Source organism: Lactuca serriola, chromosome 5 (genome assembly GCF_051521515.1).
Source record: "Lactuca serriola cultivar US96UC23 chromosome 5, Lser_US96UC23_V15, whole genome shotgun sequence".
In the NCBI taxonomy this organism is placed as follows: domain Eukaryota; kingdom Viridiplantae; phylum Streptophyta; class Magnoliopsida; order Asterales; family Asteraceae; genus Lactuca; species Lactuca serriola.
In genome coordinates, this window is record NC_136412.1 from 49,033,156 (window position 1) to 49,047,150 (window position 13,995).

Consider the following 13,995-nt stretch of genomic DNA (forward strand, 5'->3'; position numbering starts at 1 on the left):
TTATGTGACTTTCGATGAAAGCTATGTCAAGAAGCTGAAGGCCACGGAAGAAATAGTTGGAGAAATCTTCTCTCAAACAGGCCAAGTCACAGCCTCGATTGTAAATTTGTTTGAGCAGTTTATGGAGTTGTTCGATGAACCGGAGAAGGCTACTCTCTCAGAAGCTAATGCAGCGGACAACAAAGTTGATCATCTGAAGCAAATCGTCGATGACGCTGCCAAACGACTGGGTGAAGGAGAATCAGTTCCAATTGAACCTTCTCAGCATGGTGCTTAGTTGAGGGGGAGAACCTTCTTCTTCAAAATAGCCAAGTTCACAAGTTGAGGGGGAGAAATCTTCTCCAGCTGCACCCGAAATCTCTACTGCACCCAAAGGTACTGCAACACCCGAAAGCTCGACACCACCCGAAACTCCTGTAGCTCCGGAAAGTCAAGATTTACCTGAAAGCTCATCAGTCAAGGGGGAGAATGCCGACATGTTTTATGACGATGACAGTCAATCCAAACTAGAAGAGATGGTAAATGCTGAATTAGATCCATCATATGATCCAAATTACCCTCCTCTTGTCAAATGGACTAGAGATCATCCTCACAGGTTGTGGGTAATGTCTCTGAAAAGGTCCTGACCCGATCTCAACTGAAGGCAAAGCAAACTTCTCTATTCTCAAAAGTAGAGTTTTGCATGTTTAATTCTTTCGTCTCAAAAGTTGAACCAAAGACAGGTAACACTGCTCTTGATCACTTCGATTGGGTTCAAGCTATGCAAGACGAACTTAATGAGTTCGAAAGAAATAAAGTTTGGTGCCTCATTCCAACTCCTCAAGATGCATCGGTTGTTGGTCTCAAATGGGTCTTTAGGAAAAAAATGGACAAGGAAGGCAATGTGATAAGGAACAAAGCTCGACTAGTGGTGAAAGGATACTGCCAGGAGGAAGGAATCGACTATGAGGAAACTTTTGCTCCTGTAGCTAGGTTGGAATCTGTTCGAATATTTCTTGCCTACGCTGCACACAAGAACTTTGAGGTCTACCAAATGGACGTAAAGTGCGCATTTCTAAATGGAGAACTCGAAAAAACGGTGTACATGGAACAACCTCCGGGATTCGTGAATGAAAAATATCCCAATCACTGCTATATTCTGGACAAAGCGGTTTATGGACTGAAACAAGCACCTAGGGCCTGGTATGAAACGCTAACCAAGTTTTTAAAGATGTCCAAATTCAAACAAGGTTCGGTTGACCCAACCTTCTTTCGTAAGAAGGAAGGTAACCACCTTATGATTGTTCAAATCTATGTCGATGATATCATCTTTGGCTCAACGAATCCTAGCTTAACAGCTGAATTCAGAAAGCTGATGGAGACTAAATTTGAAATGAGCTCAATGGGTCCAATTAACTTTTTCCTTGGTTTAAATATTAGACAGGGACCCGAAGGCATCTTTATTAATCAGGAAGCTTACACCAAGACTCTCCTTGCTAAATTCGGCATGATGGGAGACTCAAAGGTTAAAGTTCCAATGGCGTTCGACACCAAGCTCACTTCATCCTTGGACAAGCCAGCAGTCGATATTACGTTATATCGCTAGATGATTGGTTCTTTGATGTACCTTACTGCTAGCAGGCCTGATACAATGTTTTCTGTTTGCTACTGTGCTAGGTTTCAGGCGAATCCTCGTGAACCTCATATGCTTGAAATGAAGAACATACTCCGGTATCTCAAACGAACTACCTCTCTCGGCTTATGGTATCCATCAAACTCAGGTTTCTTCGTTCAAGCCTACTCAGATGCAGACCTTGGAGGTTGTGGACTAGACAGGAAAAGCACCACTGGAGGCTGCCAATTCCTTGACGGGAAGTTGGTTAGCTGGCAATCAAAGAAACAGACTTGTGTATCTTTGTCTACCGCTGAAGCAGAATACATCACAGCTGCCTCCTGTACATTTCAAGTGATTTGGATCCAAAGCTAACTCCGGGACTATGGACTCAATATGAAAAAGATCCCACTATATTGCGACTCTGAAAGTGCAATTAGGATCTGTCATAATCCAGTGCAACATTCCAAGACTAAACATATCGCACTGAGGTATCACTTCATTAAGGATCATGTGGAAGATGGGAACGTCGAAATCCATTTTGTTCGAACCACTGATCAACTGGCTGACATCTTCACCAAAGCTCTTCCTGAAGCATCTTTCAACAAAATTCTACAAGGGGTTGGAATGATGGAATCGGAGTCAGTACCAAAAATTACCTCTCAAGATCAAACGTCAGAAGCGAAATAGACCGAACGCTCGGGTTCGGGTCTTCATCTGGTATACCAAAGTGAACCGAACGCTCGGGTTCGGTTGTATCATCTGATCTTCGCCTATCACCCAAAGGTAGTTTTCTTGGTTGTAAATCTTTTGTATTATTTTTCTTAATTCATTTATCTTATTGTCAAAGTTCTTCTCTTTTTCAATCTTATTTTTTTGGCAACCGAAATGGACCGAACGTTTGGGTTCGGTTCCAAAATTTTTCTCACCCGAAATAGACCGAACGCTCGGGTTCGGTTCCAATGTTTTCTCAACCGAAATAAACCGAACGCTCGGGTTCGGTTCCCACATTTTTTTTGTATAATTTTTTTATGTCTTATTTTTTTATTTTATCAAAAATTCCAAAAATCAATTTTTTTTTAATTTTTTTTTCCTATTCATTTTTTTTATAAATTCAAAAACTCCAAAACAATTTTTTATTGGCTCTTATTTTTTTTTTATTATTTTATTTTTATGTCTCGTTTTGGGTAAATTATTTCACTAGCTAAGTGTCCTAGAAGCATGCTGCTGTATGTGTCCAAAGCCTCATCTGATTCTGAATAATAGCCTTACTGACTTGGTACAAACAAACCTTGTCTTCCCAATTAGGCTCTCATAATTATTCTAATCATGAGCTACCTAACTCTCTTCTCACATGAGATAAGAGTTGTCTGCTTGGTCCCTATTTTTATAGCAGAGGTACTTTGGTTTCTTTACACCACCTACATCACTTTTCTCCATCACACTCGCTTCACAAACGTAACCCTTGAGACTCTCAGACATTACCACTGAGGTTTATGGTTGCACAATTTCTGTGTTCATGATCTTAGCTTCGTGTCACTACGTGCTAAGTGAAACCCAAAATTCAATACCTACTATACATTGATGGTGACCAATTAATTTGCTCTAGCTTTCACTAATGAATTGACGAACTTATCCATGGGAGTACAACATGAAATCTCTATTTTTCTTTTGAGTGATTCCTATGAAATTGTTAAGTCCAATAACATTTCTTCCCTTGGGATCCAGTTTTATTTTTTTGAGATTTCACACGTACAATAGTTTACCTTGCCAATTAAATTATCTCCAACCTACTTGTTCAACAGACTACATTGGTCTCACAAGTACTTCGTTCGATCTCTATCTTATATCAAGCTTAGGAATTCTGAATCGAAGCGAAAGCCACCCTCATAAGCCTAATTAAAAGAAGCCTTTCAACAATTCTTCATAAGTGTCTGATCGTTATTCAACGGGAAACCACACAAACACTTTAAAGTCTCTCTTGACTTTGAAGGAAGAGATTCGTGCCCGGGATCCACTGCTTCGTGTCTTTATTGACATCACATAATCCCTCAAAAGTGTTGCTTTATTTCTTTTTCTTTTACACACTCAACACGGAAATCTTTTTGATTTTCCAAAATTCTGGTTTCATTAATTCTAAGGAATTTTAATTGGGTTGGTTGTTATCAAAAGTTGTGGTTAATATTGATCCACGTGGCGATTTAATTTTAAAGATGCCGTTTCATTCTAAAGGGATAAGATGACGAAATGATTTCAAACGGAAGGAGTCCAATCGATTTGATTTCAAACAGCGCAACAGGGAACCGCGTGCGAATAGGAACCGTTTAATATCCAAACGGCGCCTGATGGGAAGGCGTGTAATTAGGGCCTGACATTCTCTCTCATGCGTGATCATCGGCTACGCCAACTATCACGTGTTAGTCACCTCCGAAAAACCCTTCGTTTTTCAATCAAAGATTTGGGAAGATTTTTCTCTCTCCTTTACCCACAGTATGAAAGGCAACGTGATCCACCGTTTACCTCTTTACTGCCCTAAATTCTCAGAAAGCAAGAAATTCCTCTAAACCTCTACTGTTCATCATCTCTCCCACTTTCATCTCACCAATGGCGGATTCTTCATCAGTTCACACAACGTCTCACATCCTGCCCATTCGCCCACAGCAGAGTTTGATCATCGATCTCACTCCTCAGGTGTACGATGCGTTCATGTTTCCTATCATTGAGTGCTTGAAGTACTCCTCCATCGCTCCTGCTCTTACCATGGCTGAAGCTGTTCCAATGGAGTTTCTGTCTCAAATCTTTGCCATAGCACACTACGACAAGGTCGTTGACAGGATTTTCTTCGATGTCTTTGAGCACAAGGCGTCGATTTCAAAGCAGAGGTTTTGTTCGTTGTTATGGTTTGACGCTGATTCTTCGAGGGTTAATCCGGAAACCATTCCCATGGGTCATCTGTTCAACATGTTCTACAACATGGGGTACACTGAGGTGCTTACTACGGTGACGAAATTCAAGAAGTCGTGCCTACCTCCACAGTGGAATGGAATGTTCACTGTTCTTTTCAAGGGCTTATCAGAAAGAAGTGCTGGATCCGATGGGGCAAGTCGTTTATTTCTCTCCATCATGTACGGGATCTACAATGGCATAAACATGGACTACGGGTCAGTCCTGTGGCAACAACTTATCCAGAGTCTCTCTTCGACCTCCCGACACTCAGAGATCTCATATGCCTGGTTCTGGACTATTGTCACGAAATGGGTGATGGACAAGTACCACGTCCCCATTGTTGCTGGTTCTCCAATGTCTTCTATTGGTACTTTCCATACCACGAAGATCATTGTGTCGGATGCTTCTAAGTTTCCATTCAATAGGTCTATCCCGGAAACGATGTATGGTGATGTTCCGGCTGACAGCAGGATCATTCAAACGTATAAGGAGTTCAGACGTTCTGGTCCAAGGGATCTTACTCCAGAGATGCTGAAATCAATCCATGATGCTGACAAGCCTGCTGCTAGAGGCAAGAAGGCTGACAAGGGAAAACAGGTGGCAAAGGGGGCGAAAGGCCCATCTCCCAAGAAGAGGTAAACTACCAGAGTTGCTCAATCTCCACCGCAGAAGAGGAGAAAAACCCAACCGCGACGAAAGTTGATTATCGCTTCATCCTCAAGCGAATCTGAGGACGAGGGTTCTGATTCGGATGGATCTCAATGTGGCAACACTCCACCACGATCTCCAACCCCTAAAGTTCATGTTTCTCCTTCTCCTGTCTCCTCTCCACCGGTCACAATACCTTTTTCCATTCCCCCCCATAACTTCCACCACTCAAATACCACCTACTTCTATCCCAATACCACCACCAATCTTTACCGAAGCAACAACCACCACTGCAGATGTTAGAACCAACGTATCTGATACGGGGGTTCATACTGACGCACCAAAATCTACCCCAGCACCCGAACCCACACCAACAACCGAACACCCCACCCAACCCGAAACTACTACTACTACCGAACCTATAGTTTCACCACCACCATATTCTCCTGCTCACGCATCAGAGGATGAAGAACCACTCCTTGGCGGGGAAAATATGACTTTTGACTCGGTCTATTATAGTCTGTTTCAAGTACAGAGTGATGACGATGACGACGCTCCTGTCACCCGAAGGCATCTCAAGGAGCTACATGACAAAATCAACTCGCTCATCGCCTCCTCTTCTACTTCTCAGTCATCCATATCTGAAGCTGCAATTCAGAAAATTGTTGAGGCTTTTTCCAAAGCTCATCAAGTTTCCCTTGATTCCGCCACTGCCGCCATCGATGCCTCAACCAAAGCCTGTCAGGCAGCGACCAAAAAAGTCGATAAGCTATTCACTGATGCCTCTTCCCTGTTGAAATCTTTACAGGAAAGTGCTGGAGCCACCAAGACTACGCTGGAACCCATCATCAACCATTTGGCTACATCAGTCGCTTCTGAGCTGAAGTCGTTCGCTTCGCTTCGTCAAACCATCTCTGACGACCACTCAGCTTTTAGAACCACCATTGAGGAGCGTCTCTCAAAGCTTCAAGAAGACTTAGCTGCCGAGAACTCTCTCATGGATGCTCTCGCAAGGAAGACTACTGCTCTGAAGGTCAAGAGTACTCAACTCTCCAACTGTCAACAGGAGATTGAATCTCTTCGATCTGAAACAGAGGTGGTTAAATCGTGTGTTTCGGATGTCCACTCTGCTATCTCCAACATCCTTGAAGCACATGACCCCATCATCAATTATTCAGTACGCCGTACCCTTGCAGAGAAGCTCGCTCCCGCCCTCGCTCTACTCAGCAAAATCGAAGGGCTACTTGATTTCGTTCTCCATTCCGAAACAAGGGGGAGAAAAAGAACAAGTGTCTCAACCACCTCCTACTTCAGCAACTCACACAACCGAACCTCCTCCAGTAGGCCAAGCCTCCGATTTTGGTGTGAAAGACAAAGGAAAAAACATTGCTGAGGAGAGTGAAGATGATGATAAAGAGACAATTACCGACATTCTGAAGCGGCAAAGTCGAAACAACGAGGCTGACATCAGTGCTCGTGTGGCTAGAGAGGCTGAAGAAGCCGAAAGGAAACAGAAAGAAGCCCACGACCTTCTTGAGAGCAGGAAAACTCTTTTTCCTTCCTGGACTCTTGAGAGGCCGATTAAAGAAGCCATTGACACACCAAGTATCTTGTGGCTAGAACCTGTGATCTCTTTAGATCGTTCCAATACTGTCGACTCACAGTTCGACATGCCACTGACCCGAAAGGCGTTTGTTTTTCATGCCTTTGACAACATTGCAGAGTTCCCTCATTCTCATCCACAGGTTGATCGGGACTTAATCGATTTTTATCTGAAGGCTGCTCAACCCCAATATCAGACTTGGAGCGCTCAGAAAATCGTCAATGTTCGGGTCCTGAAGCCGTACAGGGAAGGAAACTTCACCAATGTTCGCTTCAAGGTACTAAGGGGATCTGCCAAGACCGAACATTCCATCTCACTTGTAGATCTTCCCAACCTTAATCCCTATGATTGGATTATCTTGCACAACATCCTTCTGACAAACGAAGCTGAATATGGTCCGATCATCGACCATTTTAAGAGGATGCTTGTATGCTACATCACGGAAGTTTCTTTGATGGATCAGGAGATTGCGAGCGTATTTAAGAAGAAGCCTACCATATCTCCTGTTGGCTCTGCTAGTGATCTCAACATGATGCAGATGGGGAAGATTGAACCGAAGAGAAACTCTGTCATGTTTACCAGGAACGAAGGACAGAAATGCCTTTTCTCCTTGGTAGACAAACATCTCTACACCACTGCATGTTTGGAACACGTTTTAGGGATCATCCATCGATGCAAGCAGAACACAGCGGATGATATCAAGTACTTTGATGATATGATTCAATGGTACATTCGGTTCAGACAGACTATCCTTGCTCTTATCACACGTCTGTTTGATACTGTAAAGAAGGCTCCTGCTGCTGGCCCAAGCAAGAAGAAGAAGTAGTCTCGCTCCAATTTGACGCAAAGGGGGAGATTGTTGGGTCATATTTTGTGTTACGTCTATTGGGCTCGTTAGTTAGTCTAATATGTCTCTCCGGTATGGGCCTGTCTATCCGTGAGTTTAGTAGGGTTTTGTATATATAGGTGCTTGCATGCATCTTAGAACGAGAGGACGATCAGTTACGATTAGAGGTTTATTTGTTCTGTAAAGTTACCGTTCTTGTTTTGTAACCCTAAATATCCTCTACAGCGGAAGTTCTTAGTCGAGCTCTGCTGAGGATTGAGTAATCTAATCATTCGACACATCTTGATTCATACTTGGGTTATTTACTGTTTATATATTCATCGCTTACCTGTTACATAGATCTAATCAATCATCAAGTTAATTAATAACTTATCAGAAGAAATACGAGAGCTATGAGGATCAAAATTGGGAGATAGAATCGAGCATTGGGCAAAACCCTAGGGTTTTTGGAAAGTGGAGAGGGTTGAGAAGAAAAAAGAGTGTAGGTCGATTTGCATCTGGAAATAGAAATGAGATTATTTATTGTAGACAAAATTACAAGAATCGTCCATGTGTTATGTCATGGTTTGTAAGTTTGGTCTACAAAAGTTTAAATTCACGACAGTGGTCTAAAAGTTTGATTTTATTATAAATTTGGTCCAAAATTTTCAGTTTTTTTATAAAGGTAAATTTGCCCTTGGTAGTTTGCCTTTTTCAATTTTTTTATTACAAAAATCAGTAAAGAAAAAAAAATACTCACCCAACCCCACATCTCTTTCTCTCCCTCACACATACACACACACACATATATATATATATTTCACATATCTTGAGCCTAATCTTCAAGTCAAACTAGAACCAATTAAGAAAACTATACTAAAAAGCAATCGTGTATGGGAATGAACACACACATACAAAATCAAAATTCGTATCTGGGTCTTTTTTTCGAAATCATAAATCGTTTTGGGGTTTTTTTTTCAAAATCCAGATTCATTCATGGAGTTCATTTTTATGTGTTGAAAAAAAAATCCAAAAATATAGCATATGTGTTCATCGGTAATGGTTTATCTTTTTTTTTTTGGAATCAAAAACAATTTTTGGGGTTTTATTTGAAATCTCAGTTCATTCATGGAGTTCATGTGTGTGTATGTTGAAGAACAAATCTAAAAATCTTGAGTGTGTATGTGTGTGTGTGTGTGTTTAAGAACAAACCAATAAAATAAGGAGGAACAGAAACTGAAAGTGTAGAGGGCTTGAGACGAACAGATCTGAGAAGGGTTTTCAGATCCATAGAGGGAGAGAGATTGGCTTCAGATCCGATGAGTTATGCTTTTGCCATTTTCACACACACACACACACACACAAAATCGAACTCGATGAATGTTCAGGAGTTCCTCCAATTTACATGACCAAAGAGAAAATAATCTCTTTAGTATTGAAGCTCATTGTCACGGGATGACGCTTACGACTAGTCTATCTCGTGTGCCACTTAGTTTTTCTTCGACTAAGTCAAGCTACTTCGATGATCTTAGATGTATTAAAGAAATTGGAAAGCTAGAGCCTAACACTTCAAGAATACAAAGAGTGCTTGAATTATAAGAACTCAAGAGATTAAAACCAATTCTCGATGATATGCTACAAATGACTCTACCCCTATTTATAGGGTGATTACAGCTCCTCAATGGAAGGTTCTAGATCTCGATATTTCTTGACTAATCTAGACTCTTCTAACTATATATATATATATATATATATATGATATTTACTAGAATCTAGAATATGTCATACTAGTCTATGACGTCCTAGAGATTTCTAGGATGTTTCCGTATTATCTAAGTTGTTCTTATATGATCTAGCATGTTTTAGATCATTCTAAGGTCTTCTGAATTATTCTAGCTTTGTCTAGAATCTTCATGATTATTGCTGGACGTTCCATATTGTTCCATGATCATCTATAATATTCTAGCATCTTCAAGGGTCTCATAGAGTGTTCTTGATCACTCCGGAGACTCGTCGTGTATATCATTCCAACATTTTCTACATGCTCCTGGAGATTTCTAAAAACTTTGACCTTGACATCATGATCGTCTGAAGTCCAAAGGATTTAAAGGGAGTTAATGCAAATGCAGGTGCACCCTTTCCTTCTTTTTTTCCCTAACACCCTGTTCCCGAGTTCAACTTAACGAAAGAAAAAAAAAGGAAATTGGTGGAAATGAGAATAAAATAAAAGAAATTGGTGCTCCCGAGTTTCATTAAAGGAAGGAAGTGGAGGGAAATGGAAGGATCACTTTCCCTCCTAACTTTCCTTCTGATTTGGGAGGATTTGGAAAGAAAAAACAAAATGATTAATTTTCCTTCCACTCCTCTCAACTCGGGAACACAAAAGAAAATTTTGTTTTCCTTTCCTTTCTCTTGATTCTCTCATGACTTTCTTTTCTCTTCTTTTTCTTTTCTTTTGTTAAACTCGGAAACTAGGTGTAAAGGACGTGTTAGGAATCAGTCACCGGACATCATATGATAAACTGATTTCATATTCGATTTTTAGGATCCTTTAATCCCAAAAATGATATGGGTGTTTATTTTGTAAAACAAAACTTAAAAAACTTGTAATGTGTATTTGTTCACTGTGTGAGTTTTCTTGAATTTTGAGAGAGAGAGAGAGAGAGAGAGAGAGAGAGATAGTGAGAGAGAGAGAGAGAGATTTCTTTTTCCTTTTTCTTTACTTTTGTAATCAAAAAATGAAAATTAATATAAAAAGGACAAAATCATCATTTTAGAAAAATTCAAAACAAATTAGACCATATTCGCAACAAAATCAAAGTTTTTGACCACTGACTCGAGTCCAAACCTTTTTTCTTCTTTATGAAAAAGAAAAAGCGAAAGCTTATGATTTTTAAAATTGACTTTGAAAAAGCTTTTGACTCTCTAAGTTGGGACTACTTAGATAAAATTTTGGAGAAATTTGGGTTTGGCGATAAATGGAGGGGTTGGGTAAAAGCTTGTCAGTTTTCTAGTAGAGCTGCTATGCTAGCTAATGGAAGCCCAACTGAAGAATTTTCTTTGAATAGAGGTCTCAGACAAGGAGACCCATTGTCTCATTTTTTGTTCATTCTTGCCATCGAAGGCCTGCATGATTTGATAAGTATGGCAGTGAGAGAAGGTAAAATTCGAGGAGCTCCTTGGATAGTGGAGAATTTTGATTTTCACATCTGATGTATGCAGATAATGTTGTTCTTGTTGCTGATTGGACTGCTGATGCCATCCCTAATATGTCAAAAGTTTTAAAAGAATTCCAAGATATGTCGGGGTTAAAGATAAATATTCACAAGTCGACTATTTATGGAGTGGGAGTAGAACCTGAAGTTATTTATCAAATTGCAGATCAAGCAGGTTGTGGTAAGGGAGATTTACCTTTCTCTTACTTGGGTATTCCGGTGGGATCCAATATGAGTAACATTGCTAAGTGGAATGTTCTAGTCTGTAAATTTGAAAACCGCCTATCCAAATGGAAAGCCAATTGTCTTTCAGCAGGTGGTCGCCTAACTCTAGTTAGATTAGTTCTCGGTAGTCTCCCCACTTATCTCTTATCCATGTTCCAGGGCCCTAAAGGAATTATTAAAAAATTAGAAACATTACGAAGTAATTTTTTTGGGGGAGGGAAAATGGGGGATAATAAAATAAATTGGATTAAGTGGGAAAAAGTGATTGCTAGCAAGGACTTTGGTGGTTTTGGTATTTTTAGTCTCTTTGCTTTTAATGTTGCTCTCCTTCAAAAGTGGTGGTGGAGATTTGTGGTGGATGTTTCTCATGGGTGGGTCCGATTGATAAAATCCATCCATGGGATCCATGGTGGTTTCGATAGAGTTGGTAAGAAGAGTCAATATGTGGGAACCTGGTCTAAATTGGTGGATTCCTCTCTAAAGCTTCATGAAAATAATATCCTTCCACTTAATACCTTAGAGAGAAAACTGTTTGGTGATTTTAGTGTCACCATGTGAGCTAAGGGGCTTCATAATTTGTACTCTAATATATGCATGGAGTAGTGTGGAGTGCATGCATGTATAAGATCGAATTAGAAGCTGATTTGACGACTAGTCGGGGGTTCGGGGTTTCCAAAGGGGCAGCGCCCCTTTGGCGGGGTTTAGGGGCAGCGCCCCTAGCGGGGTCCAAGGGGCAGAACCCCTGGCTGGGGTCCCAAAACCTCACCGAATTTTGCATGTGGGAACATAATGGAAAACTCAATTTCTTGAGGGTGATTATGGTAAAACTAACGAAACTCGTTAGTGTAACCCTAATCCGGATTAATATTACTTGCTTCCAATGCAACTAATGACGGCCCAACCCTAATGAAACCCTAATCTTGTTTAATATATAAACGACTCTTTTTATACATAAGAGGGTAACGTTCTTTAGCTCTCGTTTTTTCATCACACATTCACAGAACCCTTTAGCATATTGGATTACGTTTTATGTGCCTAGAAATGTAAGTGTCCTCTTGGATTATCCTAGGCTGAATTTCTTGTAACCCAGGCATAGGGTAAAAATATCAGTTCGGAAAGTGATATCACGATCCAAGTTGGTATCCAGATCACCACCACAAACCCTAAATTTCCCTACAAAGACTTGGGAATGGAGAAACAATTAAATTTTGGGAGGAGGTGTGGATTGGTTCTCAACCTCTTCGTTATAGATTTAATAGACTCTTCCACTTGGACTCTAATCAAGATTGTCGGGTTTATGATAAATGGGCTGGTGATCATTGGAATTGGTCTTGGAGGAGAAATGTTAGGGGAGGTTGTGAGGAGAGTGAATTACAGGAGATGTCTAATTTACTGGAAGGTGTTAAGATTTCAGATAGAATTCACAGGTTTTGGTGGTCTTTGGATATGGATGGGATTTTTTCAGTTAAGCTTACTCGGAATTTCATTGATAACGTCAACTTTCACGATGGGGTGGAGGCTACTAGATGGTGTAAAATTCTCCCAATTAGAGTCAACATCTTTTTGTGGCGTGCTGCGCCAGATAGATTACCTACTAGATTCTCTCTTTCAAAACGTGGGATGGATTTGTCCTCTATCCTTTGTCCTGTGTGTAATGTAGGTGGTGAAACTTTGGATCATATTCTCTTTCGTTGTGAGGTGGCGTGTAGTCCGTGGACTCTGGTAGCCAGATGGTGCAACATCTCATTTCCAGATTTTGCTTCTATTAAGGAGTGGCTATCTTGGGTGGATGATCAAAGAGGCAGGAGAAGACATAGATTGGAAGTCATTGTTATAACCACGTTATGGATGCTTTGGAGATTCCGAAATTCTGTTACGTTTGACGGAGATAAGATCAAGAAGAGTTCGTTGTTTGATAATGTTGTTTTGCTTTCTTTTTCATGGTTGAAAAATCGGGATTCCAATTCCGATGTAGTTTGGAATTCTTGGCTTATGTATCCCCTTTAACTTTCTTTGTATTTTTTTGTTTAATCTAGCTCTTTTCTAGGTTATTCTATTAATATATGTTTTGATGCCGCTGTTAAAAAAATGACATAACACAAGGACCATTCTTACAATTTTGTCTTTACGATAAGGCAAAGATGTGACCAACAAAGATCTTTGATTATACTATAGTGACCATCTCATGGGTAAATAAGGGCGAAATTCAACTCTTGGGATAATCTGAGAATATCGCCTCTTGGTTGTTTGTAAAACTAATTGTGTTAAATGCTACAATGAAGTTTTCTAGAATCTAAAGTGTGCGTGTGTGTATCTATATATATATATATATATATATATATATATATATATATATATATATATATATATATATATATATATATATATATCATTGTTCTAAAAATTTCCGATTAGGCCCCGATTAATCTCAGATTAATTCCTAGACGCTATCCGACCGATTAGAGGGCATCTAGCAATTAATCCCTGCCTACAAAATGACTGAAATAGTAGAAAAAGATGAAATTTTAACACTTTGAAGAAGTTCTATCTCAATAGAAACCATTTGAGGAATTTCTAATGTTGTATTAATCATATTAACCTATTTTATTAAGATATAAGTGGTATTTACGAACTTTGTTAAGATATTAGTCATATTTAATTTTTGAAAATTTAACGAGTTAGCAATTAATGGCCCCCGACTAATCCCCCGATTAATCCCCGCCTAACCGATTAATCTCTTAACCCCAATCCACCAACTAGCTAACATCGAACGTTTTGACAACCTTGATATATATATATATATATATATATATATATATATATATATATATATATATATATATATATATATATATATATATATATATATATATATAAAGATTTTAAGTAGAGCAAATATGATATTTTGCTATTTATTTAGGGTATAAATGAAATTATCCCT